The sequence below is a fragment of the Coregonus lavaretus genome (assembly GCF_964263955.1).
Source record: "Coregonus lavaretus genome assembly, chromosome: 34".
NCBI lineage: Eukaryota > Metazoa > Chordata > Actinopteri > Salmoniformes > Salmonidae > Coregonus > Coregonus lavaretus.
Window position 1 is genome coordinate 36,553,355 of NC_140021.1, and position 21,072 is coordinate 36,574,426.

Consider the following 21,072-nt stretch of genomic DNA (forward strand, 5'->3'; position numbering starts at 1 on the left):
TGCGAAAGGGCTAAAAGAAATGTTTCACGTTTGTTACACTCAAACAGTGTCTCCTCTCATATGCTGAACTGGTCGCATTGTGGATTTTGGTTAAAACATGATTTTGGACAATGTTCATGGAACTCAGCTTAAAACGTACTTGCAGACTTGAAAACCCTTGCCTATTGTAGAGCGCACCTCCTACTTCCACTGCTGAACGAAAACCCATGATTTTGGACCCTGTTTTCATGCGAAAGGGCTAAAAGAAATGTTTCACGTTTGTTACACTCAAACAGTGTCTCCTCTCATATGCTGAACTGGTCGCATTGTGGATTTTGGTTAAAACATGATTTTGGACAATGTTCATGGAACTCAGCTGAAAACGTACTTGCAGACTTTAAAACCCTTGCCTATTGTAGAGCGCGCCTCCTACTTCCACTGCTGAACGAAAACCCATGATTTTGGACCCTGTTTTCATGCGAAAAGGCTAAAAGAAATGTTTCACGTTTGTTACACTCAAACAGTGTCTCCTGTCATATGCTGATCTGGTCGCAATGTGGATTTGGCCTAAAACATGATTTTGGACAATAGTCATGGAACTCAGCTTAAAACGTACTTGCAGACTTGAAAACCCTTGCCTATTGTAGAGCGCACCTCCTACTTCCACTGCTGAACGAAAACCCATGATTTTGGACCCTGTTTTCATGCGAAAGGGCTAAAAGAAATGTTTCACGTTTGTTACACTCAAACAGTGTCTCCTCTCATATGCTGAACTGGTCGCATTGTGGATTTTGGTTAAAACATGATTTTGGACAATGTTCATGGAACTCAGCTTAAAACGTACTTGCAGACTTGAAAACCCTTGCCTATTGTAGAGCGCGCCTCCTACTTCCACTGCTGAACGAAAACCCATGATTTTGGACCCTGTTTTCATGCGAAAAGGCTAAAAGAAATGTTTCACGTTTGTTACACTCAAACAGTGTCTCCTCTCATATGCTGAACTGGTCGCATTGTGGATTTTGGTTAAAACATGATTTTGGACAATGTTCATGGAACTCAGATGAAAACGTACTTGCAGACTTGAAAACCCTTGCCTATTGTAGAGCGCGCCTCCTACTTCCAGTGCTGAACGAAAACCCATGATTTTGGACCCTGTTTTCATGCGAAAAGGCTAAAAGAAATGTTTCACGTTTGTTACACTCAAACAGTGTCTCCTCTCATATGCTGAACTGGTCGCATTGTGGATTTTGGTTAAAACATGATTTTGGACAATGTTCATGGAACTCAGCTGAAAACGTACTTGCAGACTTTAAAACCCTTGCCTATTGTAGAGCGCGCCTCCTACTTCCACTGCTGAACGAAAACCCATGATTTTGGACCCTGTTTTCATGCGAAAAGGCTAAAAGAAATGTTTCACGTTTGTTACACTCAATCAGTGTCTCCTGTCATATGCTGATCTGGTCGCAATGTGGATTTGGCCTAAAACATGATTTTGGACAATAGTCATGGAACTCAGCTTAAAACGTACTTGCAGACTTGAAAACCCTTGCCTATTGTAGAGCGCACCTCCTACTTCCACTGCTGAACGAAAACCCATGATTTTGGACCCTGTTTTCATGCGAAAGGGCTAAAAGAAATGTTTCACGTTTGTTACACTCAAACAGTGTCTCCTCTCATATGCTGAACTGGTCGCATTGTGGATTTTGGTTAAAACATGATTTTGGACAATGTTCATGGAACTCAGCTGAAAACGTACTTGCAGACTTTAAAACCCTTGCCTATTGTAGAGCGCGCCTCCTACTTCCACTGCTGAACGAAAACCCATGATTTTGGACCCTGTTTTCATGCGAAAAGGCTAAAAGAAATGTTTCACGTTTGTTACACTCAAACAGTTTCTCCTCTCATATGCTGAACTGGTCGCATTGTGGATTTTGGATAAAACATGATTTTGGACAATGTTCATGGAACTCAGCTTAAAACGTACTTGCAGACTTGAAAACCCTTGCCTATTGTAGAGCGCGCCTCCTACTTCCACTGCTGAATGAAAACCCATGATTTTGGACCCTGTTTTCATGCGAAAAGGCTAAAAGAAATGTTTCACGTTTGTTACACTCAAACAGTGTCTCCTCTCATATGCTGAACTGGTCGCATTGTGGATTTTGGTTAAAACATGATTTTGGACAATGTTCATGGAACAAAGCTTAAAACGTACTTGCAGACTTGAAAACCCTTGCCTATTGTAGAGCGCACCTCCTACTTCCACTGCTGAATGAAAACCCATTATTTTGGACCCTGTTTTCATGCAAAAAGGCTAAAAGAAATGTTTCACGTTTGTTACACTCAAACAGTGTCTCCTCTCATATGCTGAACTGGTCGCATTGTGGATTTTGGTTAAAACATGATTTTGGACAATGTTCATGGAACAAAGCTTAAAACGTACTTGCAGACTTGAAAACCCTTGCCTATTGTAGAGCGCACCTCCTACTTCCACTGCTGAACGAAAACCCATGATTTTGGACCCTGTTTTCATGCGAAAAGGCTAAAAGAAATGTTTCACGTTTGTTACACTCAAACAGTGTCTCCTCTCATATGCTGAACTGGTCGCATTGTGGATTTTGGTTAAAACATGATTTTGGACAATGTTCATGGAACTCAGCTGAAAACGTACTTGCAGACTTTAAAACCCTTGCCTATTGTAGAGCGCGCCTCCTACTTCCACTGCTGAACGAAAACCCATGATTTTGGACCCTGTTTTCATGCGAAAAGGCTAAAAGAAATGTTTCACGTTTGTTACACTCAATCAGTGTCTCCTGTCATATGCTGATCTGGTCGCAATGTGGATTTGGCCTAAAACATGATTTTGGACAATAGTCATGGAACTCAGCTTAAAACGTACTTGCAGACTTGAAAACCCTTGCCTATTGTAGAGCGCACCTCCTACTTCCACTGCTGAACGAAAACCCATGATTTTGGACCCTGTTTTCATGCGAAAGGGCTAAAAGAAATGTTTCACGTTTGTTACACTCAAACAGTGTCTCCTCTCATATGCTGAACTGGTCGCATTGTGGATTTTGGTTAAAACATGATTTTGGACAATGTTCATGGAACTCAGCTGAAAACGTACTTGCAGACTTTAAAACCCTTGCCTATTGTAGAGCGCGCCTCCTACTTCCACTGCTGAACGAAAACCCATGATTTTGGACCCTGTTTTCATGCGAAAAGGCTAAAAGAAATGTTTCACGTTTGTTACACTCAAACAGTTTCTCCTCTCATATGCTGAACTGGTCGCATTGTGGATTTTGGATAAAACATGATTTTGGACAATGTTCATGGAACTCAGCTTAAAACGTACTTGCAGACTTGAAAACCCTTGCCTATTGTAGAGCGCGCCTCCTACTTCCACTGCTGAATGAAAACCCATGATTTTGGACCCTGTTTTCATGCGAAAAGGCTAAAAGAAATGTTACACGTTTGTTACACTCAAACAGTGTCTCCTCTCATATGCTGAACTGGTCGCATTGTGGATTTTGGTTAAAACATGATTTTGGACAATGTTCATGGAACAAAGCTTAAAACGTACTTGCAGACTTGAAAACCCTTGCCTATTGTAGAGCGCACCTCCTACTTCCACTGCTGAATGAAAACCCATTATTTTGGACCCTGTTTTCATGCAAAAAGGCTAAAAGAAATGTTTCACGTTTGTTACACTCAAACAGTGTCTCCTCTCATATGCTGAACTGGTCGCATTGTGGATTTTGGTTAAAACATGATTTTGGACAATGTTCATGGAACAAAGCTTAAAACGTACTTGCAGACTTGAAAACCCTTGCCTATTGTAGAGCGCACCTCCTACTTCCACTGCTGAACGAAAACCCATGATTTTGGACCCTGTTTTCATGCGAAAAGGCTAAAAGAAATGTTTCACGTTTGTTACACTCAAACAGTGTCTCCTCTCATATGCTGAACTGGTCGCATTGTGGATTTTGGTTAAAACATGATTTTGGACAATGTTCATGGAACAAAGCTTAAAACGTACTTGCAGACTTGAAAACCCTTGCCTATTGTAGAGCGCACCTCCTACTTCCACTGCTGAATGAAAACCCATTATTTTGGACCCTGTTTTCATGCAAAAAGGCTAAAAGAAATGTTTCACGTTTGTTACACTCAAACAGTGTCTCCTCTCATATGCTGAACTGGTCGCATTGTGGATTTTGGTTAAAACATGATTTTGGACAATGTTCATGGAACAAAGCTTAAAACGTACTTGCAGACTTGAAAACCCTTGCCTATTGTAGAGCGCACCTCCTACTTCCACTGCTGAATGAAAACCCATGATTTTGGACCCTGTTTTCATGCAAAAAGGCTAAAAGAAATGTTTCACGTTTGTTACACTCAAACAGTGTTTCCTCTCATATGCTGAACTGGTCGCATTGTGGATTTTGGATAAAACATGATTTTGGACAATGTTCATGGAACTCAGCTTAAAACGTACTTGCAGACTTGAAAACCCTTGCCTATTGTAGAGCGCGCCTCCTACTTCCACTGCTGAACGAAAACCCATGATTTTGGACCCTGTTTTCATGCGAAAAGGCTAAAAGAATTGTTTCACGTTTGTTACACTCAAACAGTGTCTCCTGTCATATGCTGATCTGGTCGCAATGTGGATTTGGCCTAAAACATGATTTTGGACAATGTTCATGGAACTCAGCTTAAAACGTACTTGCAGACTTGAAAACCCTTGCCTATTGTAGAGCGCGCCTCCTACTTCCACTGCTGAACGAAAACCCATGATTTTGGACCCTGTTTTCATGCGAAAAGGCTAAAAGAAATGTTTCACGTTTGTTACACTCAAACAGTGTCTCCTCTCATATGCTGAACTGGTCGCATTGTGGATTTTGGTTAAAACATGATTTTGGACAATGTTCATGGAACTCAGCTGAAAACGTACTTGCAGACTTGAAAACCCTTGCCTATTGTAGAGCGCGCCTCCTACTTCCAGTGCTGAACGAAAACCCATGATTTTGGACCCTGTTTTCATGCGAAAAGGCTAAAAGAAATGTTTCACGTTTGTTACACTCAAACAGTGTCTCCTCTCATATGCTGAACTGGTCGCATTGTGGATTTTGGTTAAAACATGATTTTGGACAATGTTCATGGAACTCAGCTGAAAACGTACTTGCAGACTTGAAAACCCTTGCCTATTGTAGAGCGCGCCTCCTACTTCCAGTGCTGAACGAAAACCCATGATTTTGGACCCTGTTTTCATGCGAAAAGGCTAAAAGAAATGTTTCACGTTTGTTACACTCAAACAGTGTCTCCTCTCATATGCTGAACTGGTCGCATTGTGGATTTTGGTTAAAACATGATTTTGGACAATGTTCATGGAACTCAGCTGAAAACGTACTTGCAGACTTTAAAACCCTTGCCTATTGTAGAGCGCGCCTCCTACTTCCACTGCTGAACGAAAACCCATGATTTTGGACCCTGTTTTCATGCGAAAAGGCTAAAAGAAATGTTTCACGTTTGTTACACTCAAACAGTGTCTCCTGTCATATGCTGATCTGGTCGCAATGTGGATTTGGCCTAAAACATGATTTTGGACAATAGTCATGGAACTCAGCTTAAAACGTACTTGCAGACTTGAAAACCCTTGCCTATTGTAGAGCGCACCTCCTACTTCCACTGCTGAACGAAAACCCATGATTTTGGACCCTGTTTTCATGCGAAAGGGCTAAAAGAAATGTTTCACGTTTGTTACACTCAAACAGTGTCTCCTCTCATATGCTGAACTGGTCGCATTGTGGATTTTGGTTAAAACATGATTTTGGACAATGTTCATGGAACTCAGCTTAAAACGTACTTGCAGACTTGAAAACCCTTGCCTATTGTAGAGCGCGCCTCCTACTTCCACTGCTGAACGAAAACCCATGATTTTGGACCCTGTTTTCATGCGAAAAGGCTAAAAGAAATGTTTCACGTTTGTTACACTCAAACAGTTTCTCCTCTCATATGCTGAACTGGTCGCATTGTGGATTTTGGATAAAACATGATTTTGGACAATGTTCATGGAACTCAGCTTAAAACGTACTTGCAGACTTGAAAACCCTTGCCTATTGTAGAGCGCGCCTCCTACTTCCACTGCTGAACGAAAACCCATGATTTTGGACCCTGTTTTCATGCGAAAAGGCTAAAAGAAATGTTTCACGTTTGTTACACTCAAACAGTGTCTCCTCTCATATGCTGAACTGGTCGCATTGTGGATTTTGGTTAAAACATGATTTTGGACAATGTTCATGGAACAAAGCTTAAAACGTACTTGCAGACTTGAAAACCCTTGCCTATTGTAGAGCGCACCTCCTACTTCCACTGCTGAATGAAAACCCATTATTTTGGACCCTGTTTTCATGCAAAAAGGCTAAAAGAAATGTTTCACGTTTGTTACACTCAAACAGTGTCTCCTCTCATATGCTGAACTGGTCGCATTGTGGATTTTGGTTAAAACATGATTTTGGACAATGTTCATGGAACAAAGCTTAAAACGTACTAGCAGACTTGAAAACCCTTGCCTATTGTAGAGCGCACCTCCTACTTCCACTGCTGAATGAAAACCCATTATTTTGGACCCTGTTTTCATGCAAAAAGGCTAAAAGAAATGTTTCACGTTTGTTACACTCAAACAGTGTCTCCTCTCATATGCTGAACTGGTCGCATTGTGGATTTTGGTTAAAACATGATTTTGGACAATGTTCATGGAACAAAGCTTAAAACGTACTTGCAGACTTGAAAACCCTTGCCTATTGTAGAGCGCGCCTCCTACTTCCACTGCTGAACGAAAACCCATGATTTTGGACCCTGTTTTCATGCGAAAAGGCTAAAAGAAATGTTTCACGTTTGTTACACTCAATCAGTGTCTCCTCTCATATGCTGAACTGGTCACATTGTGGATTTTGGTTAAAACATGATTTTGGACAATGTTCATGGAACAAAGCTTAAAACGTACTTGCAGACTTGAAAACCCTTGCCTATTGTAGAGCGCACCTCCTACTTCCACTGCTGAATGAAAACCCATTATTTTGGACCCTGTTTTCATGCAAAAAGGCTAAAAGAAATGTTTCACGTTTGTTACACTCAAACAGTGTCTCCTCTCATATGCTGAACTGGTCGCATTGTGGATTTTGGTTAAAACATGATTTTGGACAATGTTCATGGAACAAAGCTTAAAACGTACTTGCAGACTTGAAAACCCTTGCCTATTGTAGAGCGCACCTCCTACTTCCACTGCTGAATGAAAACCCATGATTTTGGACCCTGTTTTCATGCAAAAAGGCTAAAAGAAATGTTTCACGTTTGTTACACTCAAACAGTGTTTCCTCTCATATGCTGAACTGGTCGCATTGTGGATTTTGGATAAAACATGATTTTGGACAATGTTCATGGAACTCAGCTTAAAACGTACTTGCAGACTTGAAAACCCTTGCCTATTGTAGAGCGCGCCTCCTACTTCCACTGCTGAACGAAAACCCATGATTTTGGACCCTGTTTTCATGCGAAAAGGCTAAAAGAATTGTTTCACGTTTGTTACACTCAAACAGTGTCTCCTGTCATATGCTGATCTGGTCGCAATGTGGATTTGGCCTAAAACATGATTTTGGACAATGTTCATGGAACTCAGCTTAAAACGTACTTGCAGACTTGAAAACCCTTGCCTATTGTAGAGCGCGCCTCCTACTTCCACTGCTGAACGAAAACCCATGATTTTGGACCCTGTTTTCATGCGAAAAGGCTAAAAGAAATGTTTCACGTTTGTTACACTCAAACAGTGTCTCCTCTCATATGCTGAACTGGTCGCATTGTGGATTTTGGTTAAAACATGATTTTGGACAATGTTCATGGAACTCAGCTGAAAACGTACTTGCAGACTTGAAAACCCTTGCCTATTGTAGAGCGCGCCTCCTACTTCCAGTGCTGAACGAAAACCCATGATTTTGGACCCTGTTTTCATGCGAAAAGGCTAAAAGAAATGTTTCACGTTTGTTACACTCAAACAGTGTCTCCTCTCATATGCTGAACTGGTCGCATTGTGGATTTTGGTTAAAACATGATTTTGGACAATGTTCATGGAACTCAGCTGAAAACGTACTTGCAGACTTTAAAACCCTTGCCTATTGTAGAGCGCGCCTCCTACTTCCACTGCTGAACGAAAACCCATGATTTTGGACCCTGTTTTCATGCGAAAAGGCTAAAAGAAATGTTTCACGTTTGTTACACTCAAACAGTGTCTCCTGTCATATGCTGATCTGGTCGCAATGTGGATTTGGCCTAAAACATGATTTTGGACAATAGTCATGGAACTCAGCTTAAAACGTACTTGCAGACTTGAAAACCCTTGCCTATTGTAGAGCGCACCTCCTACTTCCACTGCTGAACGAAAACCCATGATTTTGGACCCTGTTTTCATGCGAAAGGGCTAAAAGAAATGTTTCACGTTTGTTACACTCAAACAGTGTCTCCTCTCATATGCTGAACTGGTCGCATTGTGGATTTTGGTTAAAACATGATTTTGGACAATGTTCATGGAACTCAGCTTAAAACGTACTTGCAGACTTGAAAACCCTTGCCTATTGTAGAGCGCGCCTCCTACTTCCACTGCTGAACGAAAACCCATGATTTTGGACCCTGTTTTCATGCGAAAAGGCTAAAAGAAATGTTTCACGTTTGTTACACTCAAACAGTTTCTCCTCTCATATGCTGAACTGGTCGCATTGTGGATTTTGGATAAAACATGATTTTGGACAATGTTCATGGAACTCAGCTTAAAACGTACTTGCAGACTTGAAAACCCTTGCCTATTGTAGAGCGCGCCTCCTACTTCCACTGCTGAACGAAAACCCATGATTTTGGACCCTGTTTTCATGCGAAAAGGCTAAAAGAAATGTTTCACGTTTGTTACACTCAAACAGTGTCTCCTCTCATATGCTGAACTGGTCGCATTGTGGATTTTGGTTAAAACATGATTTTGGACAATGTTCATGGAACAAAGCTTAAAACGTACTTGCAGACTTGAAAACCCTTGCCTATTGTAGAGCGCACCTCCTACTTCCACTGCTGAATGAAAACCCATTATTTTGGACCCTGTTTTCATGCAAAAAGGCTAAAAGAAATGTTTCACGTTTGTTACACTCAAACAGTGTCTCCTCTCATATGCTGAACTGGTCGCATTGTGGATTTTGGTTAAAACATGATTTTGGACAATGTTCATGGAACAAAGCTTAAAACGTACTTGCAGACTTGAAAACCCTTGCCTATTGTAGAGCGCACCTCCTACTTCCACTGCTGAATGAAAACCCATTATTTTGGACCCTGTTTTCATGCAAAAAGGCTAAAAGAAATGTTTCACGTTTGTTACACTCAAACAGTGTTTCCTCTCATATGCTGAACTGGTCGCATTGTGGATTTTGGATAAAACATGATTTTGGACAATGTTCATGGAACTCAGCTTAAAACGTACTTGCAGACTTGAAAACCCTTGCCTATTGTAGAGCGCGCCTCCTACTTCCACTGCTGAACGAAAACCCATGATTTTGGACCCTGTTTTCATGCGAAAAGGCTAAAAGAAATGTTTCACGTTTGTTACACTCAAACAGTTTCTCCTCTCATATGCTGAACTGGTCGCATTGTGGATTTTGGATAAAACATGATTTTGGACAATGTTCATGGAACTCAGCTTAAAACGTACTTGCAGACTTGAAAACCCTTGCCTATTGTAGAGCGCGCCTCCTACTTCCACTGCTGAACGAAAACCCATGATTTTGGACCCTGTTTTCATGCGAAAAGGCTAAAAGAAATGTTTCACGTTTGTTACACTCAAACAGTGTCTCCTCTCATATGCTGAACTGGTCGCATTGTGGATTTTGGTTAAAACATGATTTTGGACAATGTTCATGGAACAAAGCTTAAAACGTACTTGCAGACTTGAAAACCCTTGCCTATTGTAGAGCGCACCTCCTACTTCCACTGCTGAATGAAAACCCATTATTTTGGACCCTGTTTTCATGCAAAAAGGCTAAAAGAAATGTTTCACGTTTGTTACACTCAAACAGTGTCTCCTCTCATATGCTGAACTGGTCACATTGTGGATTTTGGTTAAAACATGATTTTGGACAATGTTCATGGAACAAAGCTTAAAACGTACTTGCAGACTTGAAAACCCTTGCCTATTGTAGAGCGCACCTCCTACTTCCACTGCTGAATGAAAACCCATTATTTTGGACCCTGTTTTCATGCAAAAAGGCTAAAAGAAATGTTTCACGTTTGTTACACTCAAACAGTGTCTCCTCTCATATGCTGAACTGGTCGCATTGTGGATTTTGGTTAAAACATGATTTTGGACAATGTTCATGGAACAAAGCTTAAAACGTACTTGCAGACTTGAAAACCCTTGCCTATTGTAGAGCGCACCTCCTACTTCCACTGCTGAATGAAAACCCATGATTTTGGACCCTGTTTTCATGCAAAAAGGCTAAAAGAAATGTTTCACGTTTGTTACACTCAAACAGTGTTTCCTCTCATATGCTGAACTGGTCGCATTGTGGATTTTGGATAAAACATGATTTTGGACAATGTTCATGGAACTCAGCTTAAAACGTACTTGCAGACTTGAAAACCCTTGCCTATTGTAGAGCGCGCCTCCTACTTCCACTGCTGAACGAAAACCCATGATTTTGGACCCTGTTTTCATGCGAAAAGGCTAAAAGAATTGTTTCACGTTTGTTACACTCAAACAGTGTCTCCTGTCATATGCTGATCTGGTCGCAATGTGGATTTGGCCTAAAACATGATTTTGGACAATGTTCATGGAACTCAGCTTAAAACGTACTTGCAGACTTGAAAACCCTTGCCTATTGTAGAGCGCGCCTCCTACTTCCACTGCTGAACGAAAACCCATGATTTTGGACCCTGTTTTCATGCGAAAAGGCTAAAAGAAATGTTTCACGTTTGTTACACTCAAACAGTGTCTCCTCTCATATGCTGAACTGGTCGCATTGTGGATTTTGGTTAAAACATGATTTTGGACAATGTTCATGGAACTCAGCTGAAAACGTACTTGCAGACTTGAAAACCCTTGCCTATTGTAGAGCGCGCCTCCTACTTCCAGTGCTGAACGAAAACCCATGATTTTGGACCCTGTTTTCATGCGAAAAGGCTAAAAGAAATGTTTCACGTTTGTTACACTCAAACAGTGTCTCCTCTCATATGCTGAACTGGTCGCATTGTGGATTTTGGATAAAACATGATTTTGGACAATGTTCATGGAACTCAGCTTAAAACGTACTTGCAGACTTTAAAACCCTTGCCTATTGTAGAGCGCGCCTCCTACTTCCACTGCTGAACGAAAACCCATGATTTTGGACCCTGTTTTCATGCGAAAAGGCTAAAAGAATTGTTTCACGTTTGTTACACTCAAACAGTGTCTCCTGTCATATGCTGATCTGGTCGCAATGTGGATTTGGCCTAAAACATGATTTTGGACAATGTTCATGGAACTCAGCTTAAAACGTACTTGCAGACTTGAAAACCCTTGCCTATTGTAGAGCGCGCCTCCTACTTCCACTGCTGAACGAAAACCCATGATTTTGGACCCTGTTTTCATGCGAAAAGGCTAAAAGAAATGTTTCACGTTTGTTACACTCAAACAGTGTCTCCTCTCATATGCTGAACTGGTCGCATTGTGGATTTTGGTTAAAACATGATTTTGGACAATGTTCATGGAACTCAGCTGAAAACGTACTTGCAGACTTGAAAACCCTTGCCTATTGTAGAGCGCGCCTCCTACTTCCAGTGCTGAACGAAAACCCATGATTTTGGACCCTGTTTTCATGCGAAAAGGCTAAAAGAAATGTTTCACGTTTGTTACACTCAAACAGTGTCTCCTCTCATATGCTGAACTGGTCGCATTGTGGATTTTGGTTAAAACATGATTTTGGACAATGTTCATGGAACTCAGCTGAAAACGTACTTGCAGACTTTAAAACCCTTGCCTATTGTAGAGCGCGCCTCCTACTTCCACTGCTGAACGAAAACCCATGATTTTGGACCCTGTTTTCATGCGAAAAGGCTAAAAGAAATGTTTCACGTTTGTTACACTCAAACAGTGTCTCCTGTCATATGCTGATCTGGTCGCAATGTGGATTTGGCCTAAAACATGATTTTGGACAATAGTCATGGAACTCAGCTTAAAATGTTCTTGCAGACTTGAAAACCCTTGCCTATTGTAGAGCGCACCTCCTACTTCCACTGCTGAACGAAAACCCATGATTTTGGACCCTGTTTTCATGCGAAAGGGCTAAAAGAAATGTTTCACGTTTGTTACACTCAAACAGTGTCTCCTCTCATATGCTGAACTGGTCGCATTGTGGATTTTGGTTAAAACATGATTTTGGACAATGTTCATGGAACTCAGCTTAAAACGAACTTGCAGACTTGAAAACCCTTGCCTATTGTAGAGCGCGCCTCCTACTTCCACTGCTGAACGAAAACCCATGATTTTGGACCCTGTTTTCATGCGAAAAGGCTAAAAGAAATGTTTCACGTTTGTTACACTCAAACAGTGTCTCCTCTCATATGCTGAACTGGTCGCATTGTGGATTTTGGTTAAAACATGATTTTGGACAATGTTCATGGAACAAAGCTTAAAACGTACTTGCAGACTTGAAAACCCTTGCCTATTGTAGAGCGCACCTCCTACTTCCACTGCTGAATGAAAACCCATTATTTTGGACCCTGTTTTCATGCAAAAAGGCTAAAAGAAATGTTTCACGTTTGTTACACTCAAACAGTGTTTCCTCTCATATGCTGAACTGGTCGCATTGTGGATTTTGGATAAAACATGATTTTGGACAATGTTCATGGAACTCAGCTTAAAACGTACTTGCAGACTTGAAAACCCTTGCCTATTGTAGAGCGCGCCTCCTACTTCCACTGCTGAACGAAAACCCATGATTTTGGACCCTGTTTTCATGCGAAAAGGCTAAAAGAATTGTTTCACGTTTGTTACACTCAAACAGTGTCTCCTGTCATATGCTGATCTGGTCGCAATGTGGATTTGGCCTAAAACATGATTTTGGACAATGTTCATGGAACTCAGCTTAAAACGTACTTGCAGACTTGAAAACCCTTGCCTATTGTAGAGCGCGCCTCCTACTTCCACTGCTGAACGAAAACCCATGATTTTGGACCCTGTTTTCATGCGAAAAGGCTAAAAGAAATGTTTCACGTTTGTTACACTCAAACAGTGTCTCCTCTCATATGCTGAACTGGTCGCATTGTGGATTTTGGTTAAAACATGATTTTGGACAATGTTCATGGAACTCAGCTGAAAACGTACTTGCAGACTTGAAAACCCTTGCCTATTGTAGAGCGCGCCTCCTACTTCCAGTGCTGAACGAAAACCCATGATTTTGGACCCTGTTTTCATGCGAAAAGGCTAAAAGAAATGTTTCACGTTTGTTACACTCAAACAGTGTCTCCTCTCATATGCTGAACTGGTCGCATTGTGGATTTTGGTTAAAACATGATTTTGGACAATGTTCATGGAACTCAGCTGAAAACGTACTTGCAGACTTTAAAACCCTTGCCTATTGTAGAGCGCGCCTCCTACTTCCACTGCTGAACGAAAACCCATGATTTTGGACCCTGTTTTCATGCGAAAAGGCTAAAAGAAATGTTTCACGTTTGTTACACTCAAACAGTGTCTCCTGTCATATGCTGATCTGGTCGCAATGTGGATTTGGCCTAAAACATGATTTTGGACAATAGTCATGGAACTCAGCTTAAAACGTTCTTGCAGACTTGAAAACCCTTGCCTATTGTAGAGCGCACCTCCTACTTCCACTGCTGAACGAAAACCCATGATTTTGGACCCTGTTTTCATGCGAAAGGGCTAAAAGAAATGTTTCACGTTTGTTACACTCAAACAGTGTCTCCTCTCATATGCTGAACTGGTCGCATTGTGGATTTTGGTTAAAACATGATTTTGGACAATGTTCATGGAACTCAGCTTAAAACGTACTTGCAGACTTGAAAACCCTTGCCTATTGTAGAGCGCGCCTCCTACTTCCACTGCTGAACGAAAACCCATGATTTTGGACCCTGTTTTCATGCGAAAAGGCTAAAAGAAATGTTTCACGTTTGTTACACTCAAACAGTGTCTCCTCTCATATGCTGAACTGGTCGCATTGTGGATTTTGGTTAAAACATGATTTTGGACAATGTTCATGGAACTCAGCTGAAAACGTACTTGCAGACTTGAAAACCCTTGCCTATTGTAGAGCGCGCCTCCTACTTCCAGTGCTGAACGAAAACCCATGATTTTGGACCCTGTTTTCATGCGAAAAGGCTAAAAGAAATGTTTCACGTTTGTTACACTCAAACAGTGTCTCCTCTCATATGCTGAACTGGTCGCATTGTGGATTTTGGTTAAAACATGATTTTGGACAATGTTCATGGAACAAAGCTTAAAACGTACTTGCAGACTTGAAAACCCTTGCCTATTGTAGAGCGCACCTCCTACTTCCACTGCTGAATGAAAACCCATTATTTTGGACCCTGTTTTCATGCAAAAAGGCTAAAAGAAATGTTTCACGTTTGTTACACTCAAACAGTGTCTCCTCTCATATGCTGAACTGGTCGCATTGTGGATTTTGGTTAAAACATGATTTTGGACAATGTTCATGGAACAAAGCTTAAAACGTACTTGCAGACTTGAAAACCCTTGCCTATTGTAGAGCGCACCTCCTACTTCCACTGCTGAATGAAAACCCATTATTTTGGACCCTGTTTTCATGCAAAAAGGCTAAAAGAAATGTTTCACGTTTGTTACACTCAAACAGTGTTTCCTCTCATATGCTGAACTGGTCGCATTGTGGATTTTGGATAAAACATGATTTTGGACAATGTTCATGGAACTCAGCTTAAAACGTACTTGCAGACTTGAAAACCCTTGCCTATTGTAGAGCGCGCCTCCTACTTCCACTGCTGAACGAAAACCCATGATTTTGGACCCTGTTTTCATGCGAAAAGGCTAAAAGAAATGTTTCACGTTTGTTACACTCAAACAGTGTCTCCTCTCATATGCTGAACTGGTCGCATTGTGGATTTTGGTTAAAACATGATTTTGGACAATGTTCATGGAACTCAGCTGAAAACGTACTTGCAGACTTTAAAACCCTTGCCTATTGTAGAGCGCGCCTCCTACTTCCACTGCTGAACGAAAACCCATGATTTTGGACCCTGTTTTCATGCGAAAAGGCTAAAAGAAATGTTTCACGTTTGTTACACTCAAACAGTGTCTCCTGTCATATGCTGATCTGGTCGCAATGTGGATTTGGCCTAAAACATGATTTTGGACAATAGTCATGGAACTCAGCTTAAAACGTACTTGCAGACTTGAAAACCCTTGCCTATTGTAGAGCGCACCTCCTACTTCCACTGCTGAACGAAAACCCATGATTTTGGACCCTGTTTTCATGCGAAAGGGCTAAAAGAAATGTTTCACGTTTGTTACACTCAAACAGTGTCTCCTCTCATATGCTGAACTGGTCGCATTGTGGATTTTGGTTAAAACATGATTTTGGACAATGTTCATGGAACTCAGCTTAAAACGTACTTGCAGACTTGAAAACCCTTGCCTATTGTAGAGCGCGCCTCCTACTTCCACTGCTGAACGAAAACCCATGATTTTGGACCCTGTTTTCATGCGAAAAGGCTAAAAGAAATGTTTCACGTTTGTTACACTCAAACAGTTTCTCCTCTCATATGCTGAACTGGTCGCATTGTGGATTTTGGATAAAACATGATTTTGGACAATGTTCATGGAACTCAGCTTAAAACGTACTTGCAGACTTGAAAACCCTTGCCTATTGTAGAGCGCGCCTCCTACTTCCACTGCTGAACGAAAACCCATGATTTTGGACCCTGTTTTCATGCGAAAAGGCTAAAAGAAATGTTTCACGTTTGTTACACTCAAACAGTGTCTCCTCTCATATGCTGAACTGGTCGCATTGTGGATTTTGGTTAAAACATGATTTTGGACAATGTTCATGGAACAAAGCTTAAAACGTACTTGCAGACTTGAAAACCCTTGCCTATTGTAGAGCGCACCTCCTACTTCCACTGCTGAATGAAAACCCATTATTTTGGACCCTGTTTTCATGCAAAAAGGCTAAAAGAAATGTTTCACGTTTGTTACACTCAAACAGTGTCTCCTCTCATATGCTGAACTGGTCGCATTGTGGATTTTGGTTAAAACATGATTTTGGACAATGTTCATGGAACAAAGCTTAAAACGTACTTGCAGACTTGAAAACCCTTGCCTATTGTAGAGCGCACCTCCTACTTCCACTGCTGAATGAAAACCCATTATTTTGGACCCTGTTTTCATGCAAAAAGGCTAAAAGAAATGTTTCACGTTTGTTACACTCAAACAGTGTTTCCTCTCATATGCTGAACTGGTCGCATTGTGGATTTTGGATAAAACATGATTTTGGACAATGTTCATGGAACTCAGCTTAAAACGTACTTGCAGACTTGAAAACCCTTGCCTATTGTAGAGCGCGCCTCCTACTTCAACTGCTGAACGAAAACCCATGATTTTGGACCCTGTTTTCATGCGAAAAGGCTAAAAGAAATGTTTCACGTTTGTTACACTCAAACAGTTTCTCCTCTCATATGCTGAACTGGTCGCATTGTGGATTTTGGATAAAACATGATTTTGGACAATGTTCATGGAACTCAGCTTAAAACGTACTTGCAGACTTGAAAACCCTTGCCTATTGTAGAGCGCGCCTCCTACTTCCACTGCTGAACGAAAACCCATGATTTTGGACCCTGTTTTCATGCGAAAAGGCTAAAAGAAATGTTTCACGTTTGTTACACTCAAACAGTGTCTCCTCTCATATGCTGAACTGGTCGCATTGTGGATTTTGGTTAAAACATGATTTTGGACAATGTTCATGGAACAAAGCTTAAAACGTACTTGCAGACTTGAAAACCCTTGCCTATTGTAGAGCGCACCTCCTACTTCCACTGCTGAATGAAAACCCATTATTTTGGACCCTGTTTTCATGCAAAAAGGCTAAAAGAAATGTTTCACGTTTGTTACACTCAAACAGTGTCTCCTCTCATATGCTGAACTGGTCGCATTGTGGATTTTGGTTAAAACATGATTTTGGACAATGTTCATGGAACAAAGCTTAAAACGTACTTGCAGACTTGAAAACCCTTGCCTATTGTAGAGCGCACCTCCTACTTCCACTGCTGAATGAAAACCCATTATTTTGGACCCTGTTTTCATGCAAAAAGGCTAAAAGAAATGTTTCACGTTTGTTACACTCAAACAGTGTTTCCTCTCATATGCTGAACTGGTCGCATTGTGGATTTTGGATAAAACATGATTTTGGACAATGTTCATGGAACTCAGCTTAAAACGTACTTGCAGACTTGAAAACCCTTGCCTATTGTAGAGCGCGCCTCCTACTTCCACTGCTGAACGAAAACCCATGATTTTGGACCCTGTTTTCATGCGAAAAGGCTAAAAGAAATGTTTCACGTTTGTTACACTCAAACAGTGTCTCCTCTCATATGCTGAACTGGTCGCATTGTGGATTTTGGTTAAAACATGATTTTGGACAATGTTCATGGAACTCAGCTGAAAACGTACTTGCAGACTTTAAAACCCTTGCCTATTGTAGAGCGCGCCTCCTACTTCCACTGCTGAACGAAAACCCATGATTTTGGACCCTGTTTTCATGCGAAAAGGCTAAAAGAAATGTTTCACGTTTGTTACACTCAAACAGTGTCTCCTGTTATATGCTGATCTGGTCGCAATGTGGATTTGGCCTAAAACATGATTTTGGACAATAGTCATGGAACTCAGCTTAAAACGTTCTTGCAGACTTGAAAACCCTTGACTATTGTAGAGCGCACCTCCTACTTCCACTGCTGAACGAAAACCCATGATTTTGGACCCTGTTTTCATGCGAAAGGGCTAAAAGAAATGTTTCACGTTTGTTACACTCAAACAGTGTCTCCTCTCATATGCTGAACTGGTCGCATTGTGGATTTTGGTTAAAACATGATTTTGGACAATGTTCATGGAACTCAGCTTAAAACGTACTTGCAGACTTGAAAACCCTTGCCTATTGTAGAGCGCGCCTCCTACTTCCACTGCTGAACGAAAACCCATGATTTTGGACCCTGTTTTCATGCGAAAAGGCTAAAAGAAATGTTTCACGTTTGTTACACTCAAACAGTTTCTCCTCTCATATGCTGAACTGGTCGCATTGTGGATTTTGGATAAAACATGATTTTGGACAATGTTCATGGAACAGCTGAAAACGTACTTGCAGACTTGAAAACCCTTGCCTATTGTAGAGCGCACCTCCTACTTCCACTGCTGAACAAAAACCCATGATTTTGGACCCTGTTTTCATGCGAAAGGGCTAAAAGAAATGTTTCACGTTTGTTACACTCAAACAGTGTCTCCTCTCATATGCTGAACTGGTCGCATTGTGGATTTTGGTTAAAACATGATTTTGGACAATGTTCATGGAACAAAGCTTAAAACGTACTTGCAGACTTGAAAACCCGTGCCTATTGTAGAGCGTGCCTCCTACTTCCACTGCTGAACGAAAACCCATGATTTTGGACCCTGTTTTCATGCGAAAAGGCTAAAAGAAATGTTTCACGTTTTTACACTCAAACAGTGTCTCCTGTCATATGCTGATCTGGTCGCAATGTGGATTTTGGATAAAACATGATTTTGGACAATGTTCATGGAACTCAGCTTAAAACGTACTTGCAGACTTGAAAACCCTTGCCTATTGTAGAGCGCGCCTCCTACTTCCACTGCTGAACGAAAACCCATGATTTTGGACCCTGTTTTCATGCGAAAAGGCTAAAAGAAATGTTTCACGTTTGTTACACTCAAACAGTGTCTCCTCTCATATGCTGAACTGGTCGCATTGTGGATTTTGGTTAAAACATGATTTTGGACAATGTTCATGGAACAAAGCTTAAAACGTACTTGCAGACTTGAAAACCCTTGCCTATTGTAGAGCGCACCTCCTACTTCCACTGCTGAATGAAAACCCATTATTTTGGACCCTGTTTTCATGCAAAAAGGCTAAAAGAAATGTTTCACGTTTGTTACACTCAAACAGTGTCTCCTCTCATATGCTGAACTGGTCGCATTGTGGATTTTGGTTAAAACATGATTTTGGACAATGTTCATGGAACAAAGCTTAAAACGTACTTGCAGACTTGAAAACCCTTGCCTATTGTAGAGCGCACCTCCTACTTCCACTGCTGAATGAAAACCCATTATTTTGGACCCTGTTTTCATGCAAAAAGGCTAAAAGAAATGTTTCACGTTTGTTACACTCAAACAGTGTTTCCTCTCATATGCTGAACTGGTCGCATTGTGGATTTTGGATAAAACATGATTTTGGACAATGTTCATGGAACTCAGCTTAAAACGTACTTGCAGACTTGAAAACCCTTGCCTATTGTAGAGCGCGCCTCCTACTTCCACTGCTGAACGAAAACCCATGATTTTGGACCCTGTTTTCATGCGAAAAGGCTAAAAGAAATGTTTCACGTTTGTTACACTCAAACAGTATCTCCTCTCATATGCTGAACTGGTCGCATTGTGGATTTTGGTTAAAACATGATTTTGGACAATGTTCATGGAACTCAGCTGAAAACGTACTTGCAGACTTTAAAACCCTTGCCTATTGTAGAGCGCGCCTCCTACTTCCACTGCTGAACGAAAACCCATGATTTTGGACCCTGTTTTCATGCGAAAAGGCTAAAAGAAATGTTTCACGTTTGTTACACTCAAACAGTGTCTCCTGTTATATGCTGATCTGGTCGCAATGTGGATTTGGCCTAAAACATGATTTTGGACAATAGTCATGGAACTCAGCTTAAAACGTTCTTGCAGACTTGAAAACCCTTGCCTATTGTAGAGCGCACCTCCTACTTCCACTGCTGAACGAAAACCCATGATTTTGGACCCTGTTTTCATGCGAAAGGGCTAAAAGAAATGTTTCACGTTTGTTACACTCAAACAGTGTCTCCTCTCATATGCTGAACTGGTCGCATTGTGGATTTTGGTTAAAACATGATTTTGGACAATGTTCATGGAACTCAGCTTAAAACGTACTTGCAGACTTGAAAACCCTTGCCTATTGTAGAGCGCGCCTCCTACTTCCACTGCTGAACGAAAACCCATGATTTTGGACCCTGTTTTCATGCGAAAAGGCTAAAAGAAATGTTTCACGTTTGTTACACTCAAACAGTTTCTCCTCTCATATGCTGAACTGGTCGCATTGTGGATTTTGGATAAAACATGATTTTGGACAATGTTCATGGAACAGCTGAAAACGTACTTGCAGACTTGAAAACCCTTGCCTATTGTAGAGCGCACCTCCTACTTCCACTGCTGAACGAAAACCCATGATTTTGGACCCTGTTTTCATGCGAAAGGGCTAAAAGAAATGTTTCACGTTTGTTACACTCAAACAGTGTCTCCTCTCATATGCTGAACTGGTCGCATTGTGGATTTTGGTTAAAACATGATTTTGGACAATGTTCATGGAACAAAGCTTAAAACGTACTTGCAGACTTGAAAACCCGTGCCTATTGTAGAGCGCGCCTCCTACTTCCACTGCTGAATGAAAACCCATTATTTTGGACCCTGTTTTCATGCAAAAAGGCTAAAAGAAATGTTTCACGTTTGTTACACTCAAACAGTGTCTCCTGTCATATGCTGATCTGGTCGCAATGTGGATTTGGCCTAAAACATGATTTTGGACAATGTTCATGGAACTCAGCTTAAAACGTACTTGCAGACTTGAAAACCCTTGCCTATTGTAGAGCGCACCTCCTACTTCCACTGCTGAACGAAAACCCATGATTTTGGACCCTGTTTTCATGCGAAAGGGCTAAAAGCAATGTTTCACGTTTGTTACACTCAAACAGTGTCTCCTCTCATATGCTGAACTGGTCGCATTGTGGATTTTGGTTAAAACATGA